The sequence below is a fragment of the Amblyomma americanum genome, chromosome 1 (assembly GCF_052857255.1).
Source record: "Amblyomma americanum isolate KBUSLIRL-KWMA chromosome 1, ASM5285725v1, whole genome shotgun sequence".
NCBI classification, from domain to species: domain Eukaryota; kingdom Metazoa; phylum Arthropoda; class Arachnida; order Ixodida; family Ixodidae; genus Amblyomma; species Amblyomma americanum.
In genome coordinates, this window is record NC_135497.1 from 488404025 (window position 1) to 488427684 (window position 23660).

The 23660-nt window shown below is 45.7% G+C and overlaps 1 protein-coding gene and 1 pseudogene across 2 annotated transcripts in view; both read left to right on the top strand.

Annotated features, from left to right (window-relative positions):
- Nucleotides 1-21761, top strand: part of LOC144118315 (uncharacterized) — a 29208-nt pseudogene extending 7447 nt beyond the window's left edge.
- l(2)37Cb (DEAH-box helicase 16 lethal (2) 37Cb) overlaps nucleotides 1-23660 on the top strand; it is a 551956-nt gene that overhangs the window by 69390 nt on the left and 458906 nt on the right. The gene's annotated exons all lie outside the window — the stretch shown is intronic.

Genomic DNA, 23660 nt, shown 5'->3' on the forward strand with positions numbered 1-23660 from the left:
CGGACGTCCTTCTTTACTCCGCGCCTTAAGAAGCCTAACTATGTACAGCTGTCGACATGTGTTCGTTGTCAAGGGGTTGACGAGGTTTTGGGGGCGCACGAGATACGGCTGAGTATTAGCCGAGTGACCGGAAGCCCACTATTCCCGTAACGACTGTCTTCTTCTCTTGCGGTGTGTTCTGTAAACAACTTTAGGGATCGTCTCGTCGGCATATGTTTGTCGCGTGTGCGAAAGAAATAGGAAAGTGGTAACGGGTGGGCCGTGGGTGCCGTGGGAGAGGGTGGTGGCGTTTGTGCTGTTTGTGTATTTGATTGCAACCTCTCCTTTCTCAAATGTTTAATCAGCACTCTTTCCCCAATCTGTGATTAGTTGGTGGAAACCTTATTTTCCTTTCCCTGACCACTGATTTGTGAGGTGTGTCGCTTGTAATCTTATTGGTGGCTGTCCCCGCTAAGGGCGGAGACAGAGGGTTTAAAAACAAGCGCTCTGGGTTGAACGAGGGCTGAATTCGTCTGGTCGACGGTTTAGTCATGTAAATAGTTTTCTCCTTGCTTTGTTTCTTCTCGTTTTATTTATGTTGTAAATAAATAGTTAACCTTCTCCTTTCCTCGAGTAACGTGCATGTTTGCGAGTTAGAACCACCGGGTCATCAAGAAACCCCGATTTCATCATCAACAATGTGTTCCCTCTCATCGCCACCTCAAGGGGGAAACTCAACTCCGGTAGTAGGCAGAATAGGCAAGGGAACAAACATGGGTTATGACATCGTAGTCGAAATCAAAAGGAAGAAATGGCCTTGGGCAGGGCATGTAATGCGAAGGCAAGAAAACTGCTGGTCCTTAAAGGTGCACTAAAGAGGAATCTGAACTCGTCTTTTTACCGCGGGAACTCTATCTACACGTTCCGGGCATTCTTAGAAACTTTGAATTATTGCCCTGTGTGGCCAATTTCCCTAATTAAATCGGATTACACATCCCAGCTCCTGCCTTTTTTTGAACTCAATGCGGTAGATAGGCGGAGTCAACCAACGCGTGGAGTACCTTTCAGCCAGTCCAGTGCCGGCTTCACTGTAACTTTTATTTTGTTTTTTAGGTTTCAGTGAATAGACGGTTTCAGTCACAGGCAATATAACCGCAAATTAATCCCACGAAAATAAAAATACATGTAGACTCTGATTTACGTGTCACTCTGCCATTGGCAGAGCGGCAAGCCGCCACGGGACTGGCTGACGCGTTGGTTGACTCCTCCTACTTACCGCTTTCAGTTCAAAAAAAAGGTGGGAGCCGGGACGTTTATTCCGATTTAATTAGGGCAATCGGCCGCACAGGGCAATAATTCGAAGTTTCTAAGAATGCCCGGAACGTGTAGATAGAGCTCCCGCAGTAAAAAGACGAGTTCAGATTCCTCTTTAGTGCACCTTTAAAGCTAACGGAGTGGATTCCAAGAGAAGGCAAGTGTAGCAGGCGGCGGCAGAAAGTTAGGTGGGTGGATGAGATTAAAAAGTTTGCGAAGATACGATTGCCGCAGCCGACAAAAAACAGGGTTAACTGGAGAGACATGGGAGAGGCCTCTGCACTGAAGTGGGCGTAGCCAGGCTGATGGTGATGATGATGCTTACTTTGAGCAGTTCTTTTGCCCTCAATTTACGAAGAGTGTAGGATTAACTTTGGGGAATTGTCTAAATTGAATATTCTTGCCGTCTGTTATGCACAGAGCTTGACTTGCTTGCAAGTGCATCACCAGTTGATCTTGTGTTGTGTGGCTGCAGGACGACATTGAAGACTATGTCGAGGTTGATGAACGGGAGCAGGTGCCACAGGCAGAGCAGCGCAAGTGGGAAGAAGAGCGCATGGGCATTGCCCGCATGCGCTTCGGTGCCAAGGATGCCAAAGAGAAATGCAAGGTGAGCGCCACCTTTGGCCAGAGTGATGCAGTTGTATAGTAGATAAATCAACACAAAGCTGAAGGTGTCTAGAGAAGGCTTTAAGACTGCGGAAGGGCAAGTGCAGGAGGCAGCTCCAACGTGGAAGGGAACGCTCATGCAAAGGCAAATCCTGCTGTTAAAATGTCTCGTGGGCAGGAAGATTGTTGAGATCCCAAATAGTGCCTTTATCAGTGTATAAACGAGGATGGAGGCGTCTTCTCCCCCCGCCTGGAGTTTCTCACCTTCTTTGGGCGTTTTCGTTTCTCCTGTGCAGGAAGAGAAGTACGACCTCATTCTGGATGATGCTATTGAATTTGTCGAAGCACTTCGTGTACCGGGAACAAAGCGTAAGGTGAGTTCCTTTCAAGAAAAATGTAAATGCTGTGCAGCAGCTACTTTTGAAAGTAGATAGGTTTGTCTGGCTGCGTCATCCGCCCTGTGTGCAAAGGGAGTGATGCTGCCAAGAGCTACTTCCATTCTTGAATGGGGCTTGTATTGTGCTTTCAAAGGTATGCACCAACAACAAGCTTTATTACAGTTGCATTGTTCATTGGTGATTGGGAATGTTTGTGCCTTGAACTCGGAAAGACTACTTGTAAAGTGGACGCAGCATAATTCAGGTCAAGTAAAAATAGCTCCATTGCTTGTGCATGTCTGTCAGTGACAAACTATCTCAGTAGTTTCTCATAGCAGAGCGTAAGTCATGAGGCCTGTGCACGTAGAATCATGCGCTGTGAAGTAGTATCATACCAACATAGATGGCTCGCTGCATGAATGAATTGGCTGTCTTGCTTGTACAGCTATTCCTCCAAGTTACTATTTGGTAAAACTGCGTTGCTACATTCAAATGGGGAGATGTCCACAATAACATGACCCAAAGCCAGTAAAATTTTTGAAAATATGTATCAAGGATTAAGTATGGCAGCTGTCAGTGGCACTTTCACTTGAAAAAGATGTTGCTTAGCATTTGTTGATGAAGGTCTGTGGTAGTGTTTGCAGGCTTTTGTCTGCAATCTAGAAGAAACTTTGCAGCGCACCCAGTCTGGTGGTCGAAAGTATTTGGGTCATCTCCTAATTGTCATTTATGTATGCACCTGTGCCCAAGGGTAGCACGGCGGAGAAGCCATTGTAGTGCTTTTCATGTCGCCTGTGTTGGTCACCACTGAATTGTGAGCATACTTGCGACACTTTTAAGGCGAAAGCCTTTATAGGCTCATGACTCGCTAGCGGGGATGTTGGCAGAAAAGTGTCACACTGTAGCTGTCAATCAAATGTAGCTGAGGTGTTTTAGCCGCCGCGGTGGCTGAGTGGTTACGGCGCTCGGCTGCTGGCCCGAAAGACCCGGGTTCAATCGCTGCCGCGGTGCTCGAATTTCGATGGAGGCGAAATTCTTGAGGCCCGTGTACTGTGCGATGTCAGTGCACGTTAAACCCCAGGTGGTCGAAATTTACGGAGCCCTTCACTACGGCACCTCTCGTAGCCTGAGTTGCTTTGGGACGTTAAACCCTCATAAACCATAAACCATAGCTGAGGTGTTCACCGAGATTTCGAGATCTGAGAGCTACTGCATCCTTTCCTTTTCTCAAAACACATGCTTTCCCATTCCTCTATGTCAGCAGACAAGTCTCCTCACAGTTAAATAGTAATTAGCCTATTGGTAATTAGTTAACTGGTAATTTGTTAATTAGTAACACTAGTTGTTGCTGTAGTATGTTGGAACTGGGAACTCAGTATAAAATAATGCACTGCGCATGCGCAAGGCACCAGCAGACAGTGCACCTACGCTTCAGCCTACTGCGCATGCATGTGACGTCATGGAGTGGCAACACCATCGTCTAGAGAAGGCTTTAAGACTGCGGAAGGGCAAGTGCAGGAGGCAGCTCCAACGTGGAAGGGAACGCTCATGCAAAGGCAAATCCTGCTGTTAAAATGTCTCGTGGGCAGGAAGATTGTTGAGATCCCAAATAGTGCCCCCTTCCCCATCCCCAGGCAATCTTGCCGGATGCCTCCTAAATGCCAATCTGGAAGGATGCCACCTAAACGCTCTCCTGTGTCTCCAGCAACCAAGCATGCGCGTGTTAATGAATGTCAGCGAAATTGTCGTGAAGTGAACAATTGTGTAGTCTTTAATCAACATCTTCACCACACATCAGCGACACAAGCAGCAACACTGCGCTAAAGGCTTTCACCTCACCACATTTTAGGTCAACAAAGTGTCCCCAGAATTTTTACTGCTCGTGATTGTGTCAAGATTCTGTCAGGTGAGAGTCAAATGAGGGGTGCCCATTCCACAGGACAGCAGGCCTGAGCTGAGTGAGCAGGAACGCAAGAAGCTGACCATCCAGGAAACGCGTCAGAGCCTTCCCATTTACCCCTTCCGTGAGGACCTACTCGAAGCTATTGCTGACCACCAGGCAAGTGTCTCTGTTATCACTCTAATGCAGCTACAGCTTATGGGACCCACCTGCTGTTAATGGGGCAGCATTTTGGGCAGGGTGTGCGAATATTCAAAACAGTTCGCACTGTGCTTTCACTATTCCAGCTATTCAAACACTGTAAGCATTGAGAAATTACCAATTTGTTTTTCATCTAAACGGGTAATGGCAGTATCTTGGCACACGATTTAGCTTGTTGTTCCTCCGTAGAATTGATTGCCAGCGCACGACCATAATTGCATTGTGCCATGATGCAATTAGCTAGCTGTGAACTTGATTGGCAGTGATGCTCTCATTTTAGATCACTATGATAAGAGGCTGCTTCGTGGCTGTTATGCTTGGTCATTGTGGGAGGGACTGACGAGTTTTGAACAGAAAAGGAACTGAGGTTTATTCAGGATTGTGGTTTGGTTGCTGTTGCGTATGTGGCGCTTGCTGCGGAGCCTCATTAGGTGAGGAGTCTATGGAGAGAGGGTGTGACGAGAAGAGAAGTGGCACTGCTAATTTGTATATGCATAACAATGGGGACCGCTCTGATTGTTGTCACTTTTCATCAGTTAGAAACTGCGTATCTTAGGCCGCAGAGCACAAGAAAAAGCATATGACAGCAACATTGGGCTCCTGCCATCCTGCGCAACCACATCTGATGGCATGGTGTTGTTTCCATGCCTTCGTGTGGGTCCATGACTTCGTGTGGGTCCATCACGTGGGGGCTATGTGACATCGTGAATGCTGCTAGGGTGGCGTTCCACAGAAGGAACCGATGGTTTCAGTCGCGCTGTGTTTCTCAGTTTGTTGCTCTTGCATCTGTTTCCTGTTTTGCCAGCCCTTCCAACAGTCATCACCCCTCCAGTAGGGAGACCACCTTACGGTGCTTCATGACAGCAGCATTCAGTGAGCTCCTTTGTTATGTGCGCATTAAGTCAAGCTGTGGTATTCAACTTCTTTCACTGTATGCAGTTGTTATCCAAGCAATTGCAAAGACCGTATTATAATGGACGTATTACAACTACTACGTGAATTCCCCCCCCCCCCTTCCTTATTTAATGCTTCGTATAGGCCTTATGAGTATATTAAATTGTGCTGATGATCGGTGAAAACAAAGTTTGTTTGCAATATGTATCTCTATTTCTTTAGTAGCAGTGTATCTGTATCATAGAAAAGCATTTGTCTTCAGTTTGCCTTACATGTGCCGATATTCAAAGTTATTTGAAAATATTCGTAACTTTTAGAAAATATTTGCTTCGCAACCAAAAATTTAAATTTGGTATTTACACGCCTCTACTGCTTTTTTGCTAGCCTTTGGTCACAAAGCTGTTCTTTGTGGATTTTTGCTGGAGCCGTGTTGCCGGTATGTCTCTGTTACTCAAGTTGCTGCATTTTGTCACTCTGAGATGGGAAGCTTTCTCGACTCTCTTTCGTGGTGGACTTGCTGGTCTCATCTGCAAATTTCTCCAGCTGCATTTTTTTTCCCTCAGGTGCTGATCATTGAAGGCGAGACTGGCTCAGGGAAGACAACACAGATTCCCCAGTACCTCTATGAAGCTGTGAGTGCCCCCCTTCTTGCTGTTTTGCACCACCTCTGCAGTGCAGTCCACTCAAGAGCTGTGAATTGTTGCAAATAGCTTGAAATGAATTGTCCTCTTGGAAGAACCAGTGTATTTATAAAACCTTTGTAGTGCCTCATGTTGACAGGGAAGTGCAGTGAATCTCATGATGGCTGTTTCATGGAGCCTTCCTGTGGCTGTGTCTTACAGCATGTTGGCAGCATGCTTTCCAAAGTATTATCACTTGCACTCAACACCAACTTGTGGCACTGTCGTCATTGTTTTACTCATTCTGTTCTATAGCATGGGAAATAGCTTCAAGGTTGTCTTTCATCAATTTCTTCACTTTGTTGCTCCGCCATGACCCTGCGGTGTCATTTCCTAGCTAATATAAGTGCACTCAAAATGCAAGCTACCATGCTTTCGTGTTTGAAGTGCCATGAAGTGTCGTGAGAAATTTGCACACACTGGAAATGTACAGTCTTCTGTGATGACTCTCGAGGTGAAAAGGATATTTCCAGGCTGGGGAGGTTCAGCTACGTTGGGCCAGTTGGCAATGATTCATCGTGAAACAGAAACGTCCTGTTCTATGTGCTGTTTCACAATGGGGAGGTTAGCTTGTGTTTTCAATGCTGTAATGCTTGTATGATATGAGTAATCTCAAAGGTTCTGCTTTGGACAGACTCAAGTGCGGGGGCAGGGTCCCACATCAATATTCCAGCCTAGGGTGGGCAGAAGGGGGAACCAGTCGGAGGTTACATTTTAGAGAACACAGTTAGCTTATGTTTATAGCATGAGTGGTCAGCACTTGTAGGATATGACTGACGACTATTAAAGGAGATTAGAGTTTTTTTTATTGATGTTTAAGCATTAGACAGTTAACTGCAGGTGGCAAGAGTTCCCACTGTTAGCAATAGCAATACTCCGGTTGATGGCGCAGTTGTCAGCAAGCAAACCAACAGTAAAAGATGGCTAATGTAGATCAAGAGGCCCTAAAACAGTTCCTTGCAGCACGCATGAGATGGTAGGGGACATGGAAAACACAAGCTGTTGGAAACTAGTCAAAACATTTCGCAACCAGTCAAATGCTGTTGGGTTTAGGTTTAGGCATGAAAGTTTGGGTGCTGATGGACAACTTCATTGAAAGCTTTTTGAGCAGGTGGGTTAATATCCATATTAGAACTGATGTCCCCTTCAGGCGGGGTGTCCATATTTGTGGACGCAACTAAGCATGCTCGTATTTTCGTATACAACCACTGAGCCACTGTGACGGCTCGGGTGAAGCAACCATTGGCCCTGACTTCTGAACACGTTAAAAGCACAATGGTGCAGATGTGAAGGGTGCACATCCATATGTCGCATTCGGTGCCGGAAATGTGGAATTTGCCTCTGCTTGTCATCGCAGAATGATTGTTTTTATCTGTTTCGTAAGTCATGGACTAAAGAATAATTTTCTGAAACATATATTCTCACAGCTAAACATTTATTCATGCGTAACGATCAGTTAGAAAAGGCAAGAAAATATCGTAGGGTTTACATTCAGGTAGCAGCTTTGAGGTGCTATGTCTACACACGTGAATAAAATGTACTCAAATGTGGAAATTCTTGCATAATTCTTTACAATTGACTTCCACTTGATCCACTGATCGTGATTTATACAAAAATGTGTGGAAATTCTTGCATAATTCTTTACACTTGAATTCCACTTGATCCACTGATCGTGATTTATACAAAAAAAAATTTTCCTCTCATCAGTTTTAATTGGTGCCTGAAAGGGATATTGTTAGTAAATAGAGCCAGTTGAGTAGAGCAGGCTAGGTTTTCAGAAATCTGTGTTGATAAGGGTGAAAAAAGTTGGCAGACTGCAAAAATTTCATGATGTATGAGTAAATTACGTGCTTCATTAATGTAGACGGTGATAGAAACGGGACGGTAATTTTTATTTGACTATGGAGGGCCTTTTTTGTGCACTGGCATTATTTTCCCCACTTTCCAGTCGTGAGGTACAATACCACTCTCAAGTGATTACTGACATATGTGGGAAAGAAGAATAGCTACGTTTGTAGTATTCCTGAGAACTTTTACATCAATTTTTTATCAGTGCCAGCTGATCATGTTAGTTTTAGGGAATCAGTTCATTCGGTCAAAACATATCGCCAGCATAAGTCAATGGGGATTGTCAGGTTTGCTAGTTAATTCGAAGAAAACGTGTTATTCTATGTATCGGCCACAGCGGTATGTGTAACAGGGGAACCATGTTCGTCGCACAGTGGTAATGGCGGTATTGGTGTAGGGTTTATGACCTTCCAAAATTGCCTGGGGTTATTGTGAAGCATAGCTGGGTAATGCAGATGGAAAAAATGTATTCTTGGCCTGTGTTGCGTGGGAAAGAAAGTTCTTTTCAGCAGCTTGGTACTTTTTCTATGAGCTGGATTGTTAAGCAGTCCAGTTGGGTCATGGTGATGACTGCATGGCGACAGTTTTAGTGGGGATATACGTGCTGACGCATTCACACATTTTATTATTGAACAATGACCAGCTTGTTTCGACAAAGCGAAGTGAGAAGTTTGAAAGGAAAGGGCTGCAAAATTTGGTGAAGTCGTTATTCATGGTATCACAGTCACCTTGGTCATGGAGTATTAATGTTTTCATTGATTTTTCAGGGCATGATAGGTGACTGTGATAGGCACCTTGGATTACTGAGCGATCACTGAGGCCTGATAGATGCGTAAGCGGTGAAATGTTGTCAGGATGAGTCGTAAGCAGGAGGTCGAGAATGTTAAATATTTGCCTTGTCATTGTAGTGACGAGTTGAGATATGCCAAATGTGAGGCATGTGATTTCCAAACTTGAGGGGACATTTACAGGGTATGAGAGCAAGCTTTGATGAGTGGCAATCAGGACGCCTCACCTATTCTTGGAATTGTGACAAAAGATATCATAGCAGCAGATAATTTGGAATTACCATATTCACTCGCGTAATTTGCACACCCCTTAATTTATTGCCTGGATTTATAGACAAAAACTTTTACTCTTGTATTTGGCTCTCCCTGCTGCGCAAGCACCCCAGCATGCATGCAAATGCGCGCAGTGCAGGCTTGGGAAGATCGGTGTGGCCGCCTGCGACTGCGAAAGGTGAGTAAATGTTGGCAAGTCAGTAATTTGTTTGCAAATTGGTTCTGGTAAAGAAAAGTCAATTGCACGACGTATACCTGGCTTGTTCATGTCGGCGGTCACTGTCCTGTATTAACGGCTGCGAGAGCTAACTTCTGGTATCCTACGAAGCGTGTATCGCGTCAGAATCTGAAACTACCAAACCGTTGGCTGTTCTGTTTCCTGCTACCTCAGCAGGCTGCATGCGAGGGCGCCATTTTATTGCCTTTTATTTCCATTTGCCTCTGACTGCTGGCTTTGTGATTGTATCGTTCTGCATTTATTGCTTTGAGCTGTGCACGCACCGCACCGTCATAAGCCATCACGCGGGGAACTATATGACGGCGCGGGCGGGCACAGGCGGGTGCGTGTAGGGGATGGGGGGATATTCGTCTACTTTTTTTTGCCAGCGAGGGGCGCAAGTTGCGGGGTCGACTTATACACGGCAATGTGCCATATACATTTTGCGTTATTATCTTTGTAGAGTTTTTTAGGACACATTCGCGAAATCTTCACGTAAATTGCGCACCTCCTTTTTGAGGCCTTAATTTTAATTTAAAAAGTGCACAAATTGTGCGAGTAAATACGGTAGTATTTAAGCAAGTTAAAACCGCTAGTTTACTTTCAATGTTGTCGTAAGGATCTGTTTTTGGTAGGATGGTTCTAATGTTTGTGCAGACCAACTCGAAGGAACCACATGTTTTATCAGAAGTTTGTCTTAACACAAGTGCCCCAAAATGAGCACGGTAGGTGCTCCTATATATATGTTATATGAAAACAGTGAATAAAGTAGCCTTTCAGATAGTGGATAATTGCAAATAGAGCATTTATTGCACTATGCATGAAGTGATCTGGAGACTTAAAGCATGAAACAAGCTCACATTGTTCTACTGGAAAGTGGCATTGTTCTACTTCTCTTTTTACACCGTCTCTTTTTTCTCGCTGTATCCCACAGTAGCTTCGAAGAGTAGCCTTGTATCTCTCTCATATCTCGCTTCTTCTGTAGCATGGCTGTTATTAACTGCACAAGCACACCACGGGCCTTTCCTTGCACCGCATGCAATGCACACGGCCATCGCTGTGCTGCAATAATGCATTGCGGCATCGCATCAGTTGAAAATGTGGCCCCAGAGTTTTTAAGCCCCAAATCAATGAGCGGGTGCACTTTGCACATGTGCGCCCTTTAGTCTGTGAGAGGAAATGTGTGGCACGTGACGCGCATGCAATGCCGTGATCTGACCCTGACCATTTTCTTGATTTTTTTGCCTCCTCTGCATCTTCGAAACATAAAATGATTCCACGGTCCCTATTGTGAGGAGGCTTGCGAAAGTATTCAGCTTAAATTGAGGACAGTTCAGCAAGCTATGGAAAGGAAAATGATAGGTATAACACTAAGGGATGAGAAGAGGGCAGAGTGGGTCAGGGAACAAAGTTGGGTTAATGGCATCTAGGTCGAAATCAAGAAGAAATGGGCTTGGGCAGGACATGTGATACGAAGGTAAGATAACCGCTGGTCGTTAAGGGTAACTTACTGGATTCCAAGAGAAGGCAAGCGTATCAGGGGGCGACGGATTGTTAGGTTGGCGTACGAAATTAAAAAGTTTGTTTGTAGGGATAAGGTGGCCGTGGCTGATACAGGACATAGTTAATTGGAGAGATATGTCCTTTGTCCTGCGATGGGCGTAGTAAGGCTGGGGGCTGCGATGGTTGTATTAATCCTACCTTTAAAATTGTCTTGCAAGAATTTTAAAGATAGCCATGTCATTAGGCAGTACAAATTTCGTTGACACCTGTGAAACTGCCAGAGTTGCCTGATCATGTGACCCCCAGTGCTGCTTAGGCCTGAAAGCATTGGCGTGTCACAGTCGGCTTTTGCTGCATGCTGTGTGCCTGGTAGCAGAAGCATCTTTTTGCTGGTACAAAGTTTGCAGCTGAGCATATTGGGTCTTTGATGAGTCAGCTCGCAGACCAGCACGTTAAGCAGCAGAAGTGAGCCCGGCTGCTTGTGTGTTCGCAGGGCTACTCAGCTAATGGGATGAAGATTGGCTGCACCCAACCAAGACGAGTCGCTGCCATGAGTGTGGCCTCTCGAGTCTCGGAGGAGATGGGCGTCAAGCTGGGAAATGAGGTGAGTGGGCTGGCTAGCTGTTTTTGTGTTCATGAACCACAAAGAAGAAGAACACCACTGCAAGAGGCATTACTTCTCTGTGTTGTGGGGACTCGCCCTGCTCCGTCCCCTTTGGTTTGCTTCTCTGCGCTGTCCTCCTTTCTAGTTAACTTCACTAACAAGGGAGGGCGCTTGCGTCGCAGCACCATGGATGGCGTGATTGCTGTGCATGCAAGGTAGACAGCTCTTTTCAGCTTGGGAACTCATCGTGTGCAGACATTTCAGCGCTCCATTCTCCGCTCTCAGCCAGCGGGTCAAGGCCTCATGGGAACATTTTCCTGCGAGCTTGTTCGATTCGGTCTCAGAGTTTCTCCCCTGTCCTAGCATGGGTGAACATTTGCTCGTAACCTTGCTGGTGGGTTGATCCATTCCTTAGTGTATTTTGTTGCTAGCTGGCATTATTGTTTGCTGGTGAGTCAGGCAACTTCAATTCCCTACCGTATCATTTTCCTAGCTGGCATTATTGTTTTTGTAGCAATTAATGACTTTTCATGTCAGCCAGTGTCGTTCCTTTGTTTTCCTCAGAGCAAGGCCCACCGTGGTCTGCGTACGCTCGGTAGCACGAGCGATCACAGGGTGGGGTCTGGTGGTTTGAACGGTCAGCCGCGGTTAAGCAGGGAGAATGTGTTTATATCCCCCTTATTACAAACCCATAGCACTGAACTGGGCTTGCCATGTTAAGGGGAATGCAGTGATCAGAGGTGAAATTTTTTATTTTTTGTGCAGAGCATTGAAATTTTGCATGCTTATTGGGAAGACCTCTCAATGCATAAATGAAAAATTTCACTGAAGTATCTGAAAAAGTTCTGATAGTATTATCCATTTTTATATGCATTATTACTATACCAAACATGCAGAAAGGCTGGCGTGACAACGAAACATGGAATTTGCAGACGCTCTTAGGTTTTACCCACAATATACATATTTAGGTGTTGACACTGACCGCCCGCTGCGGTGGAGAACGCACACAGATTTGCATTAGTACATGCGTCGACAGCAGTGCCATGGATGCGCCGTGGAGAAGTGGCCAAACTCTTGCGGAGCAGTGGCCGTGGCTAGGCGGTGTGCCCAGAGTTTGGTGCTGCCAGAGAGCACCTCAGTGTGTGAACATTAGGTTCTCTGCTTCTACGTTGTGGTGGGTGCCATTTACGAACAAGTTCTGCTAAATCTAGGCTTTTGTGTTGCGGTTTGCTGCCTCCCACGGTGATCGTTGCGCAAGCTACAGTGGTGGCGTGTTTTGAGCCCATGGGCAGTCGTCGTGGGCTATGCACTTGGTGGCTGTGATGTGTTGTTTGTTGTTGTGGCATACCTACGAAGCCCAGCCGGGTCCAAAAGCCAACTTGCCGTGATTATGGGCAATGTGTACTTTGTACCCAACTGCAGATCGGACAAGCCGACTTGCGTTGATTGAATGCCGCTTTTTACAGCTCCTTCGGTGCGTGCTTACCTGGACCCGTTTGGTTTGGTATAAGGGGGCTTACCATGTGAACGCATGTAAGGGCCGCGCCAGTGTGGCCACACCCTGTTTTCCCGAAGGAAGTATTTAAAAAAAATAATATTCATGTAAGGTCCACACCCAAACTTTTCGCGACTCGAGCATGAATTTCGAAATGCACGTACCGTGGCCTCCACGATCAGCTCAGGCTGTGAACAATGGTGCTCTTGATCGCAGAGGTGACGCATGCGCACAGTGCCGCCCACGGATATAGGAATGTCACTATCAAAGAACACTGTGGAGCAAACCGCATGAAAATCCATGAAGCCGTTGTCATGCTGTAGTTTCTGCAAACAGGCAGTCGGGTCAAAAAACGCTTTTGAGAAAACTGGCATTTTCAGGGAGATGTCAGCCAGTTTTCTGCTACCTATGGTCTTAAAAACATTTTTTAAAGTCACTTCTAGGCTCTTTTCGGGGAAAGTTTTTCGAGATATAATTAAAAAGATACAAAATCTGGTGTTTTCTAAAATTCAATTTTATTTTTTAGAAATTTTCGTGACTTCAGAGCCCTGTCCCTCTTAAACCTGGATCATGCAGGTTTTCATTCAGTTTTTTGCATCAGGACTCAAATTCTGAATGAAAACCCAAATGAGAAATAAGCGTAGGTGAAATTACATCCCTCATTACTTCTAGTCATTAATGCGGAAAAACATTTTGTGATTGCCCTGCTAACGCGACCACCACCTCCACCGTGGCTTGCATGGCACTGCTATGAGTTGAGTGGGGAGATTTGTGTGGGCGGGGGCTCCACAACCACAGCTCATTAAGTGCAGCCAAACAGTTGCAAAGGCTGCGCTTAGGTGGATGCTCCACCTTGAGGGGCAACCCTAATACATTGAAGTGTATTCATACCAGACTTCTGCCAGCTGCAGTGCAGGTGGTTTTCGTGTTGAACTCATGCTGCATGATGCCACAGCAGCACAATCAAAGGGGTTTGCAGGTGTGGAAATTCTTCCAATCGGGCTGGCCTTGGATGTGACCTGTAATTAGTCATACACTCCTCTTTTGAACATAGTTTGCGGGGAAGAAGATTGTGGGGATAAGGTGGCCGCAGCTGGCACAGGAGAGAGTTAATTGGAGAGATATGGCAGAGGCCTTTGACCTGCAGTGGGCATAGTTGGGCTGTTGATGATGATGGTGATGATGAAGAAGAGTGTGTGGGTTGTGAGTTGTCTTCAACAAATAGCCAAACAGTCTGAGCTTTTGAAAAGACTAAAACTCAAAAGACCTGAATGTTTGCCTAAAGGCACTGTGGTATTTTTGAAAACTAAACATTTTGACATATTTTCCTGTCTGGTTGGGTTTGAAGACTTATAATAAACTGCACATCTCCAACCAAAAATTTTTAATTTTTTTAATTTTAAAAACGAAAAAAAGTCGCCATTGACCGCCTCCCCGCAGTGCTACAACGTGACTGACAGCCTTAACCCCCTTCCCCACGCCTTTCGCATCACAGCCTTCGCTCCTTTGACCCCCTCCTCTCCTCCATACTCAAAACGCTAGCTACTGCTCTCAGTCACCCCTGATGAAGGAGCCGAGTCAGCTTCGAAACGTTGGGTTAAAATAAAGTTTTTGGTTGGAGATGTGCAGTTTATTATATTTTTTTAAAAGTGCTGATGTGCCAGCAAACCTGGCAAAACACTCGAAAAGGTTATTCTTTTTGTTCGGGGTGCTTGCCTGTGACTTTCTCCTCATTTGCTAACAGTACCTAGGTACTACGTACTCAGACACATTCGTATGTTTTTGGCACTTGTGATAAGCTGAGCAGAACTGTAAGCCTCTGAAGTGTTAGTCTTAAAAGGAGTCTGCTGTATATTGTTGAATAAGGTTGCTGCTAGACAACAGACATGAAATATTGATGCAAGGCCTCTATGACCTTTACAGGTGTGTGCTACGGACTTGTAAAATACTGCCACTTTGTTACAGTAAGAGCCAATCCCGTTGTTGTCTCTTTGGTGTGGGCTACATAACTTTTCCACATGGTGCCACTGCGCAACAGCTGCTATCGGCAAAAATTCAGCCCGTGTGCAGTTAGTACAGTGGAAAACTGGTGTCATGCAGGTGGGCTACAGCATTCGGTTTGAGGACTGCACCTCAGAGCGGACTGTGCTCAAGTACATGACAGATGGCATGCTGCTCAGGGAATTCCTCTCCGAGCCAGATTTGGCCAGCTACAGGTAGGTCAGCTTCTTAGTATTTTGGAATTATTTGTCTGTGCAGACGTAGTGAAAAGCGTTAGCACAACACAAAATCTTGGTGAAAGGCACTGCTATGTTTACTCAACCAGCAGCCTACAACTGGTTGTGTGGTTGAAAAAGCTATCAGTAATGCACTGGTTTCCGAGTAGAGTAAAACTACGTTAAGTGGACCGCAAGGGACTGAAACAAACATCCTAATTATTCAAAGGTCATATCATCGGATGCCTGCAAAAAAACTTCGAAAAATTGGTTTCACCTCGCACAAAATTTAATTGTTAAAAAATAGGCACTGGCCGTTTGCTTCTTGATGAAAACTGCATGTCCACGGGTGGAAATATTACAGCAAAACTGCTCTAAAATAGTCAGGCTTTCACAAGTGCAATGCAGCAGCAGTTGAGCCTCCTCACAAGCAGTGGCATCCATGTTAGGAGGCTTCACCACACTAACAGCAAGCAGCTCGTGATGAGTGCATGCAGTTTCAGTGCACAATGAGGGGAATGCATATTTGCAGCGGAACGACGAGACGCCTTCTAAAAAGAAAAAAAAAAAGAACGGCTGAACTAGGCAACAGCCCCGTTAAACAATCTGTGTGAGCACGGCAACAACAGCAGCGGCTCCTTCATGCTGACGCTTCCTACGCTGTCGCTCCAGCACAACCCTCCTAGCACAAACCTCGTCTAAAACGGCAGTTGCAGAAGTTGAAGCCTCACCCTTTAAGTGCTGTCGCCGCCTCTGTTCTTGCTCCTGCGAAGTCTTCATTGCTCGCCGTTCCTTGGTCTGCTACACCGCCGATCCGTTTCTTGCTTGGCGGTGGTTAACACGGGGTTTTGTCAACAGTGAGCCTTGCGAGCGCGACGAGTGTCCTTTTCATTTATTTTGTATTGTCTTCAAGCCCATCTCTCTTTCGTTTATCTTTCTCTAAAGAGGACTTCATTTCTGTGGTCACCTCCAGAGGCAGTCTTGGCTAGCTCTCTCTCACCTAGCACCGAGCTGCAGCTGCTTGGGGGTAGGAGAAACACGGAACCAATTAGACTGGCTCATGTGGCTGATGCCCTTCGCTGCTGTGATAATGAGTGGCTGGCAGCATTACTGCACGCACTTTCAAATCAGGTCTCTTTGCAGTGGCGCTCTTTCATTTTCTCCCCTTCTTGTCTCCTTGCTTCTCACTTGTTTCTGTCCGGGCCAGCATTTTTAATCTCTCCTTTCAATCTCTCTGTCGACATGTTCTCCTGCTGCTTCTTCCCTTCTTTGTCCCCCTCCATTCGTTACCTGATCTTTCTCTCCTGGCTGCTTCGATCGGTGACTCTGGATGGGCTTGATCTGCATGACAGCACGAGGTGGGCTCCGTACAATGGCGCATGCCACAAAAAACACCGGCGACGCGCTAAACCGAAACAGTGCGCAGATGAGCTTGGCTTGCTGATACATGGCTGATGGCCAGGGCTGGGTATGATACTTCAAAAATTCTAAGGACGATTATGATTCTCTGTAATGCGGAATTTGAGCACAGCTCTTTCAGAGTCTCAGGCACTGTAGGCTCATTGTTTTGCTTTGCTGGGTCATCGGCACGTCTGGCAACGACAGTTTGATAGTAGTAGTAGTTGAAGACAACGATGTGCAATGCACAGTATGTGACAATGTGCATATTAGTTCGATAGCAGTATTAGTAGAAGAACTCGATGATGTGCAGTGTACAGCGCGAGAGTGTGTTGCAGTTTAACATGAGGCGTGATCGGATAAGGTGTTAGCCTAGTGCTCTCAGTCTGTATACGCTCATTGTTTTGCTTTACTGGGTTGTCGGCACGTCTGGCGATGATATTAGTTCGATAGTAGTATTAGTTGATGAAGACGACAACGTGCAGTGCACAGTGCGCGAGAATGCGTATATTTGTCTTATAGCAGCATTAGTTGAAGAAGACGACAATGTGCACAGCATAGCAGGAGAGTGTGTTGGAAGTTTAACGCAAGCCATGGTTGGCTGTGATTATAGCATAGTGTTCTCGTGCAGTGGCCAGCGAAGCTGACCTGTTCGTGGTGCCGTGGGTTCGAATCTCAGTCGCGGCACTTTTTATTTTTATTTATTTATTCATTTATGGCTTAGCTCGATTATACCGACAGCGGCGACGTGGCTCAACCCACAAATGAGCGCTTCAGAGCTGCACTCTAAAAAGTATCTTCTATGCCGACGCCTGATACCCTAAAAAATTGTATTTCCGATACCGATACAAGCAGTGATGGCACCGTTCCGCCAAATGTGCAATACTGCATGAAACCAGATAAGCTGTGCTAGCCTGATAAAAATTGGGAAAATTGCACCAAACTGCTCCAAACTCACTGTTTTCAAATTGGGCGGCATTATGTGCAAAAGACCAAGGTCTGTTGAGGCACATTACAACCAACATTCAAATTCAATTCAGTTCGTTTTGAGAGGAGGAGACTGGACTAAAGGCTGTGACAACGGCTTGACATAGGTCCAGGCTCCTTACAAGTTTGTTTCGCACAGGTGCGGCTATCGTAATATTGCTTTACGGGTGAGATGAGCGCAAATATTATAACCACATGTGACAATCATAGAGCATACCGCAGTTATTGAAATTAAATACAGGAAAAAAAATGAACAAAACAGCATTGGTCACCAAGCAATAAACAACACATGAACATCAAAGTATATTACGCACATTACATAGGCAGATGTGAAGGAAACGATTTAATTGCAGATTTGGATTTACCGAACGCATCAAAGATGCTGCTTCCAACCGATTTAGCAAAGTAGAGAGGGTGTACGATAAAGATTGCTTGCAATAGTTCACCCGTAGTGTGGGCATGTTCCATGTTTCTAACACTCCGAGCTTAAGGCTTTCCCTGGGAAGCAAGGATCAGGCCACTGAATTTATGAGCACTGTGAAAACACTACTATTTACTTTCGCGTGAGATGATTAATCTCAGGACCTTGTGCATATGCTTTGCTATAAAAGAAATAAAAATGCTTTAGCTGTACTATGTTTTTTTTACTTTCATATTGTACTAGAATTGGCCACCACGGTGACTCAGTGGCTGTGGTGCCCGGCTGCTGACCCAAAAGACTCGGGTTCGATCCCGGCTACAGCGGTCCCATTTCGATGGAGGCGAAATGCTAGAGGTCAGAGCACTGTGCGATTTCAGTGCGCATTAAAGAACCCCAGGTGGTCGAAATTATCCATAGCCCTCAACTATGGCATCCGTCATAGCCTGAGCCACTTCGGAAGTTAAGCCCCATACAACAACAACAACAACAACAGCAAATTCAAATTTAGCTTATTTCTGTCAAAAACAGTGGAGGGGGCTCAAACAAAAAGTGAAGCAAGTTCACTTCATTGTGCTCAAGCCCCCCTTTTCATGGCATCTAGCAATGGCGAAATTCTATTCTAACAGTATGTACATTTATATTTTACAGAACACAGCAAGAAGTAAAAATTGTACACTCAGAACCAAGTAAAATAAGTTACATAATCAACAGATCTGCTGTTGCCTGATCCTCACCAGCTGCTTTCTTCCTTTGCATTGCTCCTAAGGCTTTCTTTACTCCGTCTTTCGTTACTGGTGGGATGTCCCATTGCTGTGCACTACTGCTTCTCTCGTTAATGTCCTGTTTACATTGGCTACTGTATAGATTTGTGTAGAACTCTTCAGCTACTTTAACTATCTTATCTATATTGCTAATGACATTGCCCTCTTTGTCTCAATGCATACATCCGGTATGCGCTCCACCAAATTATTATTCTTCTAGCTATTTCCCTCTTATGATCCGGATCAGCTGTCACTACGAGCCCTAAGTAGACGTATTCCCTTACCACTTCCAGCACCTCGGTACCAAGTGGTGCTTTGCTGCCGTGCATGTCTGAAAGCAGCAGCACACCACACTGGGTCACCTCTGGCCAAAACTTTTGCTGAGGTGCCAGAGCGGTTAAGGGATTTTTGTTACTCTCATCAGTTGTGGAGCTCAGCCTGCTGATGCTTGCGTGAAGGCCACAGGGCCAGCATTTTGGAATTCCTTTTTAGTGCAGAAAGACACGGCAGGAAGGAACAAACTTGACAGGACAGGATAGCGCTCTGTCCTGTGAAGTTTGTTTCTGCCCTGTCCTGTCAAGTTCGTCCCTTCCTGTCGTGTCTTTCTTGTGGTGAACAAACTTGACAGGACAGGATAGTGCTCTGTCCTGTCAAGTTCGTTCCTGCAAAAGCATTCTCGCAGTATTTTGTCACAGTTCATTTCCTGACGCCAGCCGCTGCAGTGGCTCAGTGGTTTGGTGCTCAGCTGCTGACCCAAAAGGGTTGCATTTCGATGGAGGCGAAATTCTAGAGGCCCGTGTACTGTGTGATACCTGTGCATGTTAAAGAACCCCAGGTGCTCACAATCATCCGGAGCACTCCGCCGCAGTGTTCAGAGTCGCTTTGGGACATTAAACCCCATAAAACAAACATTCATTTCTTGATGCATCCTTTTGCCCCTCTGCCATTGGCAGCTGCTGCCTGTGACGTCACATCTGGTGGCCAACAGACAGTTTAATTCAACTGCTCAGCAAAGTAGGACCTCATGTATCAAACCCGTCCAAAATATTTTTAACAAACACATGCAATTCTTGCTGTATATGTATTGAACACGGTTGGCTATATCCAACTTCCCAGTGCCAGGCAGTAAGCTTTGCCAGACTACACAAATCACTCGTGGTGGTGCGGTCAACTCGCGTTTGCACTTCTCCCACCCTTCGACAGCACCCCGGAAGCAATGGCATGGATGGTTCTAGCCTTGCAGCAAGGTTGTCATGGCTGTCACGGGACACCACTGTAATGTGAGGAAGCCACCCTAGCTGGCGTGCGGCCACTTTGTGCTTGTGGTGCTGTACAGATAAGCCAACTTAACCGATGCTCAATTTTTTCGTGGTCTTCAAAATGGTGCTAAAGCTAGTAATGGTCACCTGAGTTGACGTCCCTTTTCCAACTAAATTTGCGCTGCTCTTGCATGTGTCCATGGGGAAATTTTATTTTACAAATTTCAGCTGTATCAAATTGTTCTGTGATTTTTTGCCTATTCGCTATAACAAGGTTTAACTGTAATGCAGCAGCAAAAGAATCCTTACAAGACTGAACCCCTGAGTTACTTTTACAGCCTAATTTTGTGCTTTAAAGATTGTAATAAAAAGAGCAATGTCTACTTATTTATATATTACTTCTGAGATATTATAGACATGCCTTATTTAGTGCCAGTACTGAATCCTTGGTTAGCTATAAAATAATATATAACCATGAAAAGTGCTCATTTTTTTCTGCACAGCCTTTTTCAGTGTTGCAGGGCCCTGAAATACTTCCTCACCTGTGGCAGGGCATGATGGTCATAATGTTTTTTGTGTGCAAACTTTACGAAGACAAAGAAAGAAGATACAGAATTTGCTGCTGAGCTTTCTGGCCCAATTAAAACTCATTTGAAGCAGAAATGAGTGGAAAGTAATTATTTTAATTAATACTTTTCTAACCGCCGCACCTAGCTGCTGCCTGTGAAAGCTCACCCAATACGAGATGTGACGTCACCCCTTACTCTACGTAAGATATCGCAAGCACAGACCGCATTGAAAGTGGACACGTTTGATGTGCTTTTGCTTTGTCGTACTGTCTCTTTTGTTCGGCTTCCTCATTTCCGTGGCCCCCGTGCACAGCAACCCGCGATCTCAGCTGACGCCAAACGAGAAGAACAGAATTTCGCAGAGGTGGTATTGGTAGCGCCATGTCACGCCTGTTAGCGGAACAAGCGCTGTCACCTTCTGGGCAGGCAATGCTTCGCCTGGTCCACAGAAACCACATTGACATCGGGTTTCCATGCAGGATGCCGCACTTTGAGAGTCACCGCGCATTGATGCAATGTTCAGCATGAATGCTTGTAAACACGGCACGAGACTAGGAATCCTCAGCTGCGCACTGCCAGCCAGCTTGCCTACGGTGCTGCTGAGGGTAGGCTTGACATCATGTCCGTCAGCTCGTAGCCAGGAACTCGCTGAGTGCAGCCCAGCAGCCACTCAGGAAACATTAAAAATGCAGCCATCCGCTCAAAAGTAACCAGAATGATGTCTGTACCTCTTGAAGAAACCAAATAGGTCCTTCACCCTGACCACTAATTTGACTCGGCCAGAGGGCAAGATCACGAGAGTGGCAGAGGCCATGCAAGCATACTGAGGCACATGACTCAATTGGTAGCCAGCTCACAGGTTCCAGCAAAGAAAGAAAATATACTGGGTGGAGCATTGCAAGAGTCTACAGTGTTAGCATAGACATGGCAGTGACGAAAGGGGTCACCGGGGGGATATTTTTGAGCTTGAGCTATTAGTGATTACTAATGCACCAGGAAGAGGCCGCGGTGTCTGGGGTGACCCTGGTTTCACTTGTGCACTTGCTGTCTTGCTCCTATTGAAGTGCTTTTACTTTGTGGTGCTGCCAGCGCAAGTATTTTCTACTTGATCAAGGCGATGGATTTTTTTAGAAAGAATTTATCTTTGTTGCTAATATTCCCGCCGTTATTTCTGGGCTGGACTCCAGTCTCTTGAGATGGCGCTGTGGCCAGCGCTGCTCACGGGGGGGGGGGGGGATGGCTGTGTGCTTTCTGCAGCGTGATCATAGTGGACGAGGCACACGAGCGCACACTCCACACAGACATCCTGTTTGGTCTGGTCAAGGACATTTCACGATTCCGAGCAGACCTCAAGCTGCTCATCTCTTCGGCCACCCTGGATGCTGAAAAGTTCTCGGAGGTGAGTTTTCTGTCAGCCTTCTTGGCCGAAGCCTCTGAAGAAGTGAGAAGGAAAGAGCGGGCCTGCTGAGGGCTGCTCTCCTCGGCTAGAGGGATGTAATGTACAAGATCGGATACCATACCATCATTAACACCAATGCTGATACTGTACTGAGCGATTCTAAATTCACCATACACAATTATGCGAGGGGTAGGATTTCTCAGCCAGCAATGAATATATTGGGTCAAACAAAAAACTGGGTCCCGGCTCACTCGGGGAACCCTGGTAACGAAGCGGCGCACATCAAAGCCTGAGTATTCGTCAGCCGAGCAGGGGACTCGGTAGTTACTGAGTTTCTCGAAGGACAGCCTAGCATCATATCATGACATTACTAATATTTTTAAACTAGAAAGAAGGATCTTCCCCTCTCTAGACAAAACCTTAAATAAGGAGCAGGAGACCACGTGGAGGCAACTCTCCAGACACGATCCTTCATGACTCCTTACTGTCAAAATTCTGTCCTGGGGCTGGATTACGCAACTGTCACAAATTTCGTCAAAAGTTATTGACAGTGACGTCAAAATGACGAAACGAAGAGACGTCACCGCTTGATGCAACGAGGAATCAGCCAATTACAGCAAGACGACGCCCTGAGAGCACTGATTTGCACGACGAGGGGCCTTTGCTAAATTTTTGTAAAAAGACTTAAGAAATATGCAGCGATCAAAATAACTAATATTTTATTTTGCCAAAACATTGCATTTAATGTTAGAAAATTTTAAGCAAAACAAAAAGCGTTTGATATTGTGCTATTAAATTTGCTGGTGGGTAACTTTCAGTCCCGTGGGGCTGCACTGACAGCGGTACAACGTCAAGCCGTTTTGCACAAAAGCAACCGATTCCACGCCGTGTTGTTGTTTTTTTTACGCGGCGCCAGATATCAAGCTACTGTGCGGTTGACCTAAGTGCGCAGAAAAATGTGAACGAATCCAGTGAAAGCTACGTGCCTGCCGAGCGAACTTGCAAAGAGCGCACGGAACGAAATCGACGAAGACAACTTGTTGAAGTCTGTTTTTCGGCTCTTTCGATCAATGACAAAAATGCCAAAAGGTAAAGTGGTGCAGTATGTGACGAGTTGTTTGTTTCTTTTCCCTTGGGAAACAGAAGACGACCACAAAGCGCCATTTGCTCGGAAAAATAAAGTGCTTTGCCAGCATAAGCGTGTCTTATTTATATGTAGCTGTGTGTCACAGAGGTTACGACGGAACCCACCCCTTCTGCGCACTAATTTTACAAATTGCCTCCAACACCCGCTGTACGCATTTGCTTTACGAATTGGAAAAACAGCGCAATCAAAGACGAGACACAAGAGAAGCACAAAACACCAGCGCTGACTAACAACCAAATGGTTTATTGCTACAGGTGAGGCAGCATATAAATGAAATGGCACGAGTAACAACACAAAATAAGCATGAGAGAAAGATACCGCACAACCACACAACTTGACTAAAAAAGGGGGACGTCACTGATTAAGATACGCAAGTTCCTTTGATAGTAGATTTATCGATGGGCTGCTGATAGAGGTGTTACCGAGCTTTCTGATATGGAAAACCTCCGAAATGAGCCTTGTGGTCTCATCTTTATAACGGGCGATGATAGTGGTCCTATTGAGGTGCGCTTCGCAATCATCACACTCAGCACAGTGCACAGCAAGATGGTTTCTGCGAGACTTGTTCTCTATATCTTTTGCATGTTCACGCAGTCTATCATTGATGCATCGTCCCGTCTCACCGATGTAGAAACTGCCACAAGAGGTCGGGATCTTGTAAACGACACCAACACGACACTGAACGAACTTCCGCTTATGCTTCTTCTGGCAGCCTTTTCTGCTTCTATCCTCATTAACTCGCTTGCACAATCCGCTAAGTTTATTCCTGGCTGAAAAAACCAGCCTAATGCCTCCTTTGCTCACTATCTTCTTTAGATTGT